Raw genomic sequence first — 12,395 nt, forward strand, 5'->3', positions numbered from 1 at the left:
ACACTGACACGATTCAAAGACTGTAATAAAGTCGGAGCCATTTTCTTGACATAAATGACGGTTATATAAAAAAATGTAATTAATAGAATTATGTCTACTATACTCCCAGGATCAGAGGACGTCCCCCTGAGGCCTCGCTGCTACAGAGCGCTGTAAAAAAAAAGAGAAGAGAAAGACCAAGACAAGTTTTTAATAATAACACAGCAACTTAGGCACATTGAAAGATGAATGAATATGTTTTCAGATCACTTGTATTGAAGAGGGGAATCAGGTGATGGGAGAATTCGATGGGAGAGTTTTGGGGCAGTGATGGACAATCCATGATTTTGAACACACAAATATTTTGGTGTTTTAAATGGAGGCGAGAGAGAGAGATGACAAAGAGGTCAGAAAATAAAACAGGCTTTTACTTTTTGTTGACAGTCACACACACACACCACACAACACACAGAGAGAGAGAGAGAGAGAGAGAGAGAGAGAGAGAGAGAGAGAGAGAGAGAGAGAGAGAGAGAGAGAGAGAGAGAGAGAGAGAGAGAGAGTGACCTCATTTCGTGCAGTTTGTTTTTAGTTGTTTTCTGTTGTTGTTTTTTTAAATCTGAGTTTACGTCCTTTGTTCTGTGCAGAAGAACTCTGGTGTCTTAATGCGACTCTATAAATAAGATTAAGTAGATCCACGGAAAAATGAATACAAAATATAAAAAGGAGACTTCAGAGAGTTTGGCAGCAGCCGCGTTTAAATCCAGGCCGTTATTCGGAGGGAGTTAAAAAGACAAAGGAGGAGATGTGATCATCTGATCATCTGATTATCTCATCAACAAAGAGCAGGATTTAAAAAACAACAATGTGTTTTTATATTTTTGACCTAAAATAAGCTTTAGAGTTTCCACTCCTAAGTTTGAACAACCTATATATCTTTCCTCCATTTTTGCTTTTTCCTATTTTGTCTTTAACCCCATTTCAAAATGTAGTCGATCTTATTTAAATAAGCACTTTTATTGTGTAAAAATATTTTACTCTAAAACTAATATGTACAGTGTCCGTTTGTTACCATGACGACCGGCTCTTCACCCGAGCTGCTCCCGGGCGAGCGCCACTTGGCTTTATTGACGTCGGTGCACGACAGGTTGTCCGACTTTTATCTGTGAGAGCAGGTCTTCACCTGAACAGCGTGTGTGTGTGTGTGTGTGTGTGTGTGTGTGTGTGTGTGTGTGTGTGTGTGTGTGTGTGTGTGTGTGTGTGTGTGTGTGTGTGTGTGTGTGTGTGTGTGTGTGTGTGCTTGTGATGGAAGGGCCAAGCAGTTACATTAGATGTGAATGTCAGTGGCAGCTTGTCTGCTCTCCTCTCTTCACCTTGTCACCACTCGTCGTCTTTCATCTCTCTCTCTATTTCCCCTCTCACTCTTTTTATCTCCTCTCTCTCTCTCTCTCTCTCTCTCTCTCTCTCTCTCTCTCTCTCTCTCTCTCTCTCTCTCCATCACTCTCTTTGTCTGTCTGTCAAATCCTCTCTCGTTCTACATCTTTTCTTTGGTCGTTCCAGAATGGTGGTCTGCCCTCTATTTCACCTCTCTCTATAAGAGCTTACAGGTAGTGTGAGGCTCACACACACACACACACACACACACACACACACACACACACACACACACACACACACACACACACACACACACACACTTTCTCCATTTGAGCTCTGGAGTACATTAAAAGTTGAATTCTCTCCCTTTTGAGTCTCTTTTTCATTCTTTCTGTAACACTCACACACACACTTCTCTCTCTCTCTCAACACACACACACACACACACACACCCCTAACTCTCTCTTTTCTTTAGTTTTAGTTGTCATCTCGTCTCTCGTGTTTCTTCTCAGTGTATTTTAACAAATCACTCTGTGCATCATCTCTTTCTCGACAGCTGCAGTTCTCAGGATCCACCAGATCAATGGGACGGATTGATGGACTGATTTACTCGCTCGATCCGTCGTAGTTTCGTCCGGAGCCAGCTGCAGCTCGTTTCCTCATCCCCAGAGAAGGCGATGGGACGTGAGGTGTCATTTATTCTGAGTAAAAGCTCCCCCCCCGCTCCACATAAAAGACTGAGAGAGGAAAATGACTCGGCTGAGCAGTCGAGAATGGGAATGGCTGCGTTTATCTACGTGCACGGTCGACTGTAGACGGGACGAAGAGAGAGAGGAAGGAATCACAAGAGAGGACGAACAAATCTAATCTAAAGGTTTTAATATGGCAAAATGGAAAATTGGGTTTGGACATTTTCTGGAGCTTTTCTGTGAAGAACGTAGCAGAAGATTGTTTGGGTCAGAATCATTCACGACAACAGGAAAACGTTCTCCAATCTCTTTTCCAAGTTTTCTCAACTTTTCCATCCTGAGATATTTGTGTTTTTCCAGTTTATCATCTGTAGCGTGTTAGAAACGTGATCCACACGCCCACTCACTCACTTGCTGTATTCTCACATCAAAACATTTTCGGAAAATGTCCGGACATTTGCGTTTTTCCAGTTTCTTTGTTTGTCAGCAGGATTGCACAAAAACTACTGAATAGATTTCCACGAAACTTGGTGGAAGGATGGAACATGGACCAAGACAGAACTCCTTCATTTTATCGTGGATAGACTGATACTCGTGAGTTTGTATAATTTGATGTGGGCGGCTTTTGTCTTCATGTAGATCCACGAATGATTTCCTGGGAAATTGGTGAAAACATTAGAATTAAACATTCCTGGATCTGCCCTTTGGTCCCGATCTGCACAACGATTTTTCCGAACCAGCAAACATACAAAACAACCAACCTATAATCATACAGGGGTGAAAACATAAGCTCTTTGCTTTTACTCAACGGGGTCAAGACGATTTCTCAGCAGCTGGCTCTCAGGACGTTGTCCCGGTGGACGTGGGCGTCCCTGAACATATTGTTTTCTCAGTCGGGCTGAACGTCCATTAAGTTAAAAAATGGCCCATTGTCCAAAGCAATCAACAACGCAGGAGGCTGGTGATAATAATGTGGGCGTGTTGGATCCAATGAGGTGATGAAATATGCTCCGTTTGACTAAGGAATATATAAACAGCAGTGAATAATATAATTTAACGACTCTATAGAGCTGTTAATTGTATCCTCTGGCTTCAGGACTCAATAATAAACAGTGAAATGATGCTGCTCCTGATACAGAGAGATTTTACAGGAATATGCACTTTCAGCATCTTCCTGTTATCAAGACCTTCTTTTTATTCTCAATGGAAATAAATGTAATTCTTGCCAAACCGAACATGACCGGCAGTTTATATTACGAGTTTGGGTCAAGCTGTATAAAGAAAGAACTGGATCTTTGTGGCAGTTTGAATTCATTGGTTATTTTATGTGACAGCTATTAATCAGCTGAAGTACAGAGATAAATTATAAATACTGGAGTAACCTCCACACCGCGAAGACAAATGATATGAGGACACACTCACATGGTCCAGAGGTACTCAGCAGAAATGCTCATCTCAGCATTTATCTCAGACTAATTAGCTCGGATCTTCTCTCTCACTCCTTCACCTCCTAACGCTCTCTCCTTCTCTCCCTCTCTCTCTCTCTCTCTCTCTCTCTCTCTCTCTCTCTCTCTCTCTCTCTCTCTCTCTCTCTCTCTCTCTCTCTCTCTCTCTCTCTCCCGGTCTCCATCTCTCTTTCACCCGAATCATTTCGTTCATTCAGCTTCCAGGAGGTGTCAAGACTCAAGGGAGGAATTACCGACTTCCTACTTCATCCTCAGAACTCATCATGTGGGACCAAAAACATTACATGATGACTGCCGTGTGTTGTGTGTGTGTGTGTGTGTGTGTGTGTGTGTGTGTGTGTGTGTGTGTATAAATAAATGCAGGAATAAATAATTAAATACATTAATGAATGAAAAATATTCGTTAATTTCATTAATGAAAAAGTCTATTTATGTATATTTACGTGAATTAATTTATTTATACCTTTTACATGTATTTATTTATTTAATTAAACAGTTTGAGTTTCGGGGTTCCCGCTCCAGGGAGAAGGTCTCACGCCGGTTCTTTAAAACAAAGTTTGGTGCTTTCTCTTCTTTATTCCTGTAAAATAAATCCATCACTGGTCGAATCCCAAACTGTATCGTTACTGTATCACACATGAGCCTCTCGCTGCTGATCCGGGGTAACTGTCGGCTGCACCGCGCATTGATCTGCGTGCGTTACCATCCGTCAGGCCGCTGCTTGGCATTGATAAGGCCTCAGGATTGGCTGCATTAGCTGCTGGATATTGATCGGCCCTTCTCTCTGATTGAACACACACACTCCTGGGTATTGATAACAAAGAGCTATGATTTGATACAACAGTGTCGCGTATTGATCGGTGAATCTGATAATGTCATCAAGCAGTGGGGAGTATTGATAAATGTGATGGGAGGGTATTGATAAGTCTGCTGGTTCAACAAGGTGAGGTCAACAGAGGGGAGAGGTGTGTGTGTGTGTGTGTGTGTGTGTGTGTGTGTGTGTGTGTGTGTGTGTGTGTGTGTGTGTGTGTGTGTGTGTGTGTGTGTGTGTGTGTTTTAAAGTCTGCTCTAAGTTCTGGTGCTCGATAAATACCATGAATTATCAAATAAAGGTCAGACTGTGACCTGCATGAACAAGTAAACAGCAGATCAAATTCAATTAGGGGGAATATTCTGTACTTTGGCTGAATATACACGTTTATGTACGATTCTAATAATAGAAATGAGACAGAAAAATGAGTCCTGTTATTCTAACAAACTGTTTAACTGCCTCCGCCAAGGATGTAATTGCAATAGGTCGAGCATTAGTATTAGCGGGACCAAGATGGCCGCACCCGTATCCTGGAAAATGTTGGAATCAGTTGTCGTGATCCGGTCACTTACACTGATGAGTCCCAGCCGCTGCTCGCTGGTCGCCTGTTTATTCAAAGTTTATTAATATCGAACGTGTCTCGTGTCCAGACTCGACGCTGCACTTCCTTGAGATGCGAGAGTCAAATACACACAGAGAGTTTTGTGGAATCATTAAAGAGACAGAATTAAAGTACATTTGATGATGATGAGCAAACAATAAACCCTGCGTCCGAATTAAAGGAACAGATATTTCACATTTTAGGAATCATTCTTCTTCAGGGGAGGGCACATGGGGAAATGGTCTTGATGTATAACATGAACAATATTCGTTCCTGATGTGTAAATCTATGTTCTGACTGTTGGAGGTTCTCACTTGCTATTTGTTTCCAGTGGAGAGGAGTAAGGAGCAGAAAGCAGATAAAGGTCATTGCACCATGAAGCTTTGTCTCCCTCTCCCCGGCTGCTCGTCCCCGTCAGGTTGCATTATTGGCAGCAGGTCGGCTGCTCAAGGTGACGCCGGCCTGCAGAGCACTTCAGGTTCGGTCTGTCGGCAGCTGCAGGAGATTTAACCTGCACCTGTAATCGCTATCGACATCGTCCCTGCAGCCGCCGCCCTCCTGCCGCGAGGCCGAGTGGGTGAATGAGCCGGTTCCCACCACGTCGACTCTTTCAGCTTTTGTCTCCGGTGATGGTTTGTGTCATCACAGCACCGCATGCGATGTTAATCCGCCTCAGAAAAAAGTCCCCAACAAAAGCACAATTTACTACCAGCTGTTAATGGAAATGACTGAGCCTTGTTACCACTGTAATTTCTTTAACTGTGTTTCCATCAGCAGTGGGAAACAATGGGCTTGTGGCAGAGACGCTGTGGGGAAGTTAATTAGTGACCAGGGACATTTTTAGCTTTTTTTTTTAATGGCGTTTGTTGACAAAGAAAATTTGAGCAGCTTTCAAGAAAATGTGTAAAAGACGTTAAAATTCTCTCTGGGTTTGTATAATTCTCACATCACAGCAACAAGCTGCAGAAAACACACAGCAGCCTCACTGACTCTGTTTCTGTTAGGGTTGGTAGCAACTAGACTGTGAATAAAGATCATCCTGATTACCCCCTGGTGGCTGGCTGCATAGACCCCCCCCCTAGTTAAACATTATTATAACGCCGCTATCGTCCATAACCCGACTGATCGATGGCCTTCTGAGTTAGTCTGACTCTCAGTCCCACACCAGCACTGACTCTCAGTCGCCCGGATCCATCCCATCTCTCCTGCCATCTGAATTAAACACGCTCCTGAATCAATTCAATCTAAAACCTGAAGCCAAACAGAAGGTTCAGGTTCAATCTGGACCCTTGTGAGCTCGGAGTATCACGATGTCTGCCAGTGTGGGCAGTCCACTGACATGTTGCACCACTTGTGTGCAGAGTTCTGACAACACTACAGTTCACAAACAGTGATGGGATGGAAGACTAGAGAGGAGCCTGTGCTGGACAGAGCCAACTGGAGGAGGAGCTCGAGGAGGAGCTCGAGGAGGAGATGAGGAGCAGACAATGTGAAGATAAAGGAGGAGACAAGGAGGCGTGACCCTAAACCCCAGAGCAAGTAAAAGAGGAAACACCAAAACGAGAGAGACGGTTCCCTTGAAACTTCAAATTGCTTTTCCCTTGACTCTTTACTACCCACTGTGTCCCACTGCCTATTTCTGCCCCCCCCCACCTACTCCCCCAAACAAACCCTTTACTTCCCCCGATGTGATATAATATAAAAAAGATTATTAAATTAAAACTTTTCACAATGTTTTTTGCAGTGAAGAAATGCTACATTTGTATTCAGAATGACAGAGCTTGAATGTAAAAGTACATATAATTACTTTAAATGATAATGTATACGTGACAATAATATTACACCTTATGGGTAAAATATATCACATGATACAGGGACCTTTATTTCATATGTCACATTTCCTTCTTGGACATTGGAGTTTTTGCAGTGAGGTTGAGGGTCACTATAAAAACATATTTTAAAATGCATAATTTTTCATTTTTATTTAACTTTTTTTTTTCACTGACTTGATTTTGAATAATTATTACAAGCAATAAAGCAATAATGATGATGATAAAGATAGTTTTCTGCAGTTAATTATCTGGTGTTTCCAGTCTGCAGGTGCATCTGGATATCTGATGAATATGTGTTAATAACGCAGCTGAACTCTATGATCTCTAACCCCATGAAGGACAGACAGAATCTGGGTAGATGAAGATTCTTGGCAGTAATATGAAGTGAAAATCCTTCAGCACATGAAAGTGAACATGTTCTCCGGTCTGGACCTGAGTCTCTCATTAAAGTCTCATGCTCGTCTTGTTTTCTTTTCGCCTCCTGAATAAAACATTGTTCTTTTTGGGAGAAAACAGAAACACCAAACTCACAAATTAAAACCACTACAGAAACTGAAAGGGCCTCACCTGTGCCCGGAGCCCCTTAACCCTTCACCAGCAGCCCCCACTGCTCAGGTTGCTCCACCTCTCCCCCCCACACACACGACCCTCATCTTGGAAAGCAGAGGTTTAATTATTCAGCCTGAGTCACGGGAGGTGGAGGAAGGAGACGGGTTGACGCTCCCTCTTCTCGACTGAATGAAGAATCCATCAAGGTCACGAATGCACAATGACCAGTCCGTTAGTTTGGAGGCTGCTGTGCGGTGAGTGGACCACAGTTTGCATCACTCATTAATGTATTGATCCGGCTGAGCTGCACAACTGTGAAGGTTGTCCAACTCTGCAGCGTTGTGCAAGGTCACAGGTACGAGGACGGCTTTGTGTGCAGATCAGCATGTGATGTATTTTTTCTAGCAAACATTTTCTATCGCACTATTCTTAAGGGTAAAGGAAAATCAGATGAGGAGATTGTCAGAGTGAGATTCATGAGGCACGTGCACAGACAGGAAAGTTAAGCCAATGCACACGCACCTAAAGATGATTCTTACTTGATTAATTAACATTTTCCTCAGGAGTTTGTGTCTCAATCTCCAGTTTCAAGTTTTCTTCAATACAGCACAATGTTCATTTTGCCATTTTCCATCCTGTTGAGCATCAAACAGACGCAAATACAACCTACAACAATAAAAATGCATTGAATTAAAAATAATAATATTGTTTTACCTCACACATGCATGGACGTGCATGAACAATAACATTGTATATGGTCCGAGCCTCGTGGATTTAATGGAGTGAACTCATGACGTCTGTCGTTTTCTTATTTCTCAAACTTTAAAGGACTGCAGTGTGTGTGTCATGATTATTCTTTAAGGAACAGTATGTACTGTATCATGGCTATTTTGCAGGAAGAGAATTCATATGCTTTATAAATTGTTTGGTATATTTGAGAGTAGAGTATCCAAGGCTGAGCGAAGAGAGATCGCTGAAAAAGACAGAGTGAGCTGAAGAGGAGTTTGAAAAAGGCTTTTAGGAGCAGCTTGGACGAGCAAAGACGGGAAGAGATTCACTGTGGCAACAACTTGAAAGATATGAAGGAACATGGAAAAAAGAAAATTATACACGAGATGTGATGCATCAGTATAATAATCCACTAATGCTGCGTTGTGATGTCAGACTTTGATGCAGATCACAGGCTCTGAACACAAACACCACTTCAAACAGACGGACGTCACGGAGGATTCAGGGGAAGTGACTTCATGAGGCCTCAGAGGGAAACATCTCGTATCTGGTAATGTGCTTCACGTGTATTTTAGTTATACACTAACTAATCGAGGGGGCTCTTCAGTGCATTTATCAATCACAACAGAAACAAACATGTAGCCGAGGCATTAATGTTGTAGGCTTTTGTTTGATGAAATTCAATGGAGATAAACATTAGTGTGTCACCAAATAATCAAATTTAACAATCAAAATGTAGTTTATTGGTCAAAATAATTCCAAATAAGCTTTATTTAAACAGCATTTTTCTTCAAGGAGACATATGTGAGTGTTTTTGTGATACAATACAAATAATGGAAGGAGAAACAGTCAACTGGCTAAATGGCTGGAAGTGTGTTTTCCTTTTAGCCACTATGACGCAATTAAAAGGCAACGAAGTAAAACATCTCGTTACGAGGAATAAAATTGTGGATTTCTCTGGGTTGGAAAATTGTAATGGAGACATTTTGGATGATGCAAGTACACAAGTCCCAAAAAATATAAAACATAGGCGAAGTTGTTTTTAGATATTTTAATGAAGAGTTGTTACATAGTGTATCTTTAAAAGAGAGGGGGACAAGACAAAGAAAAGTCTAAGACCAAACTCTTCACCTTTGTGACTGAAAAACCAAGATATGCAGAGAGACGTGTGCGTCACTTAAATCAACGTCCTGCCTCTTCATCTGCACATCAGGATAATTAATGCATCAGACGTTTGTCTGTCAAGGAGCCGCTCGCCGGGACTTCAGCATCTGACACGGGTGGAGCGCACGTGACGAACACGCAGACGTCTTCACTTACACTCACTGTCACAGACACACACAACACACTGAGACTGGTGTGCAGCCTGTAATCTTCACGACAGCCGACATGTCTATAATTACACAGCACGTCCACGGCCGCCATTAAAGAAAATCGGAGACAATTACGTCAGCTGTCAGCTCTGCTCGCCAGAGTGTGAATCTGTTCCACATTCACAAAAGAAGCCACTGACTTCACGACTCCATCATGGAGAGTGTCTTCAGTTGTGGTTACTTACAGAAAACACACACACACAAACACACCACACACACACACACACACACACACACACACACACACACACACACACACACACACACACACAGTGAAAGAACACGTCTCACTCAGGGAGGATTTTAATGCTGATTGAAAACAGAAACTTTCTTCCCTGCAGCCAAAGCTTAAAACCATTCAAATGTGCAAATACATCCATTACTTCAGCTGATTGATTGCTCATCTCTTCACGTTCTAATGACACACATCTCATCTCTTAGCACAGATATAAGACTCCGGCTGCACAGAAAACAACTGATTTTTTTGGTTTCAATATCCCAACATTAATGTGGATTTGTGCTTTTTGTCCAGATTGGAATGTTTGAAATAAGTTATCGTCTGTCAGGTGCTTGAACTTAGCTTTCCCGAGGATCTTGGATAAGAAAGAGAGTTTTGAAACAGGTCTGTTAATATTGACAGTGGAGCCCAGAAATCAACGAGCTAGTTATAATTGGTAGAATGAAATGAGCCTGAGCAGGTGAGTAAGTCTCCTTCAGTCGTCTGGTGGGAACCACGTCCAGGGGGCAAGTCGATGGCTTCATGGGCTTAACCACATCATTGAGTTCAGGTAGAGTCACTGGTGAAAAGGAGCTGAGGGATGGCAGGTAAACTGGTCTGGGGTCAGGGGCCTGCAGGCTGTGGGGCTGGCTGCTGTCAGTCATTCAATCAATGTTTTCTAGTCTTTCTCTCTCTATTTCAAATTTTTCCCAGAGGTCAGGTGATGCATGTTGAATGTTGGGTGGTCGAGTGTTTTAAGGAGCACTTTAGAGTTTCGGGCATTCTGATAGATCAACGTGGAAAAGTATATTTTCCCTCAAGTCCTTCATGTGCTCAGAGTAAACAGTAAGTTTTCTGGCTTAACTCTACGAACCTCTTTAGAGAGCGGGTGGTGACATTTAACCATCGAGGCAAAGTACACGTCAAATAAATCTTTCTCAAAGACGGTTTCTGTCACTTTGGGTCGTTCGTATCTCACTGATGTTTGTGTAAGTTTGGTTCTGATGATATACAAACAGGATGAAACATCATGATTGACAGCTGAGACTGACTAACGATTGGTTTATCGAAGGGGACCTCACTACCGCGGCTCCATCCCCTGATCGCTACTGCCCAGACTCTGTCTCCACATCATATCCAGGACAATTTGGCTTCATTTATGGACAGTGGGAGGAAGTGGAGATGTCAACAGTCGATGGAAAAGATGGACAGATCTAGAAAATGAAGACCTGAAGCAGACGCCATTTATTCCTAAACTTGGATGCACAAGCTGTGGCCTTGTATGAAATACGTACTTTTTCAGGACAGACAAGTTAAGTCAGTTGTTTTGCATGTTTCACTCTTTTTATTTGAGGTCGTCGCAGTTGTCACTCACTGCAGCTGCGGTTGCTCGTATGCACAGCACGTCCACAGAAAAGACCTCCTGTCAAGCTGACATGACAGGAATGACAGTCACCACCACTGGGGCTGATAAATACTTTATTACCTACCTGCTGTCAAACAGGAAACATCCATCTGCACTTTCACTCCGAACCGACTTCAATTCATTCAAACAAGCGCAGTGTTTTTATCTATCTTAATATTTCAGTATTTGGATCGTAGTTTCCGTCTCCAGCTCGTGTCTCTGGTGGATTCGAACCTGGCACGCTTTCACATTTGTCTGAAAAGTTTTTGCAGATACTTTGAAGTATTTTTTATATCCATTTGCAAATTTTGAATATCTGATTCAATTGTTTATCTCCTGCTTTTATCAGCACGAGCTGCTCACATTCACACACACAACAACCTCCTTCTTTTCAGTTGTTGTCCAGCATTTATCCTCACATTATGGGATGTATGAACTAATTGGTCGTGATAGGAGATTCCAATTTTTTGTTCCTAGTCAAAGTGCACATTAAATAAATTATGATAATGCTGGTTTATGTAATTTTAGGTAGTTTTTAATCACACTGATATTTTGTTCAAGGGGGTTTGTCCACCAAGTTTAGTTTTCTCTACTTATTTGATGATATTAAAACGTCTTGATTAAAAGCTGAGACTGATACCGATTGGTCGAGGACCTCAATACTTCTGCTCCTCATCACCACGATCACACTGCACAGAGTTTGGCTCCCAATGACGTCATAAACCCAACATGGCCACACGTGTATCTGGGATTATTTAACTTCAGGAGGATGTGGAGACGTATTGTTCATTTCTATTTGCAGTTTATGTTTCAGAACTTCCCGTTTACCCCTTTCACTTTGTTTTACACTGGATGAAAAAGACAAAATGGAAAATAAATATCTCTTCTTTGTCATCCAAAAGGACTTTTAGTATTTGGTGAATATCAGTAGATCAGTATCAGCTGAATCAGAAATACACAAACAGGCCGACGTCAACACTCCTGCCACCGTCAGAGTCACTGCGATCACATTGTATGCAGTGGAACAGGTGTTCCTAATAAATTGCTCATGAGTGTTACGTCTCACTTTTATTTTTTGATGCTGTGCTTCCACCTTCTGTAGAACTCGGGTTACAACACCTTCAAAGATGGATTCGGTTTGTGATGCAGGAGTGAAGTTGGATTTCCAGGGAGAGTCAGAGTCCATGTTTACATGTTGTCTCAGATTTGTACTTCACGTAATTTACAAAGTTACACACACATCAATGTAATAACAAAATAAAAGTTTGTTGCAGCCCAACTCTTCACACACGACAGAAACACTTTTTTTGTAAATGTTTTATTGCGGTGACGTATAAAGAAAGAAGAAAGAAATGATTAAATGTGGATTT

This window comes from Hippoglossus stenolepis, chromosome 3 (genome assembly GCF_022539355.2).
Source record: "Hippoglossus stenolepis isolate QCI-W04-F060 chromosome 3, HSTE1.2, whole genome shotgun sequence".
NCBI classification, from domain to species: Eukaryota; Metazoa; Chordata; class Actinopteri; order Pleuronectiformes; family Pleuronectidae; genus Hippoglossus; species Hippoglossus stenolepis.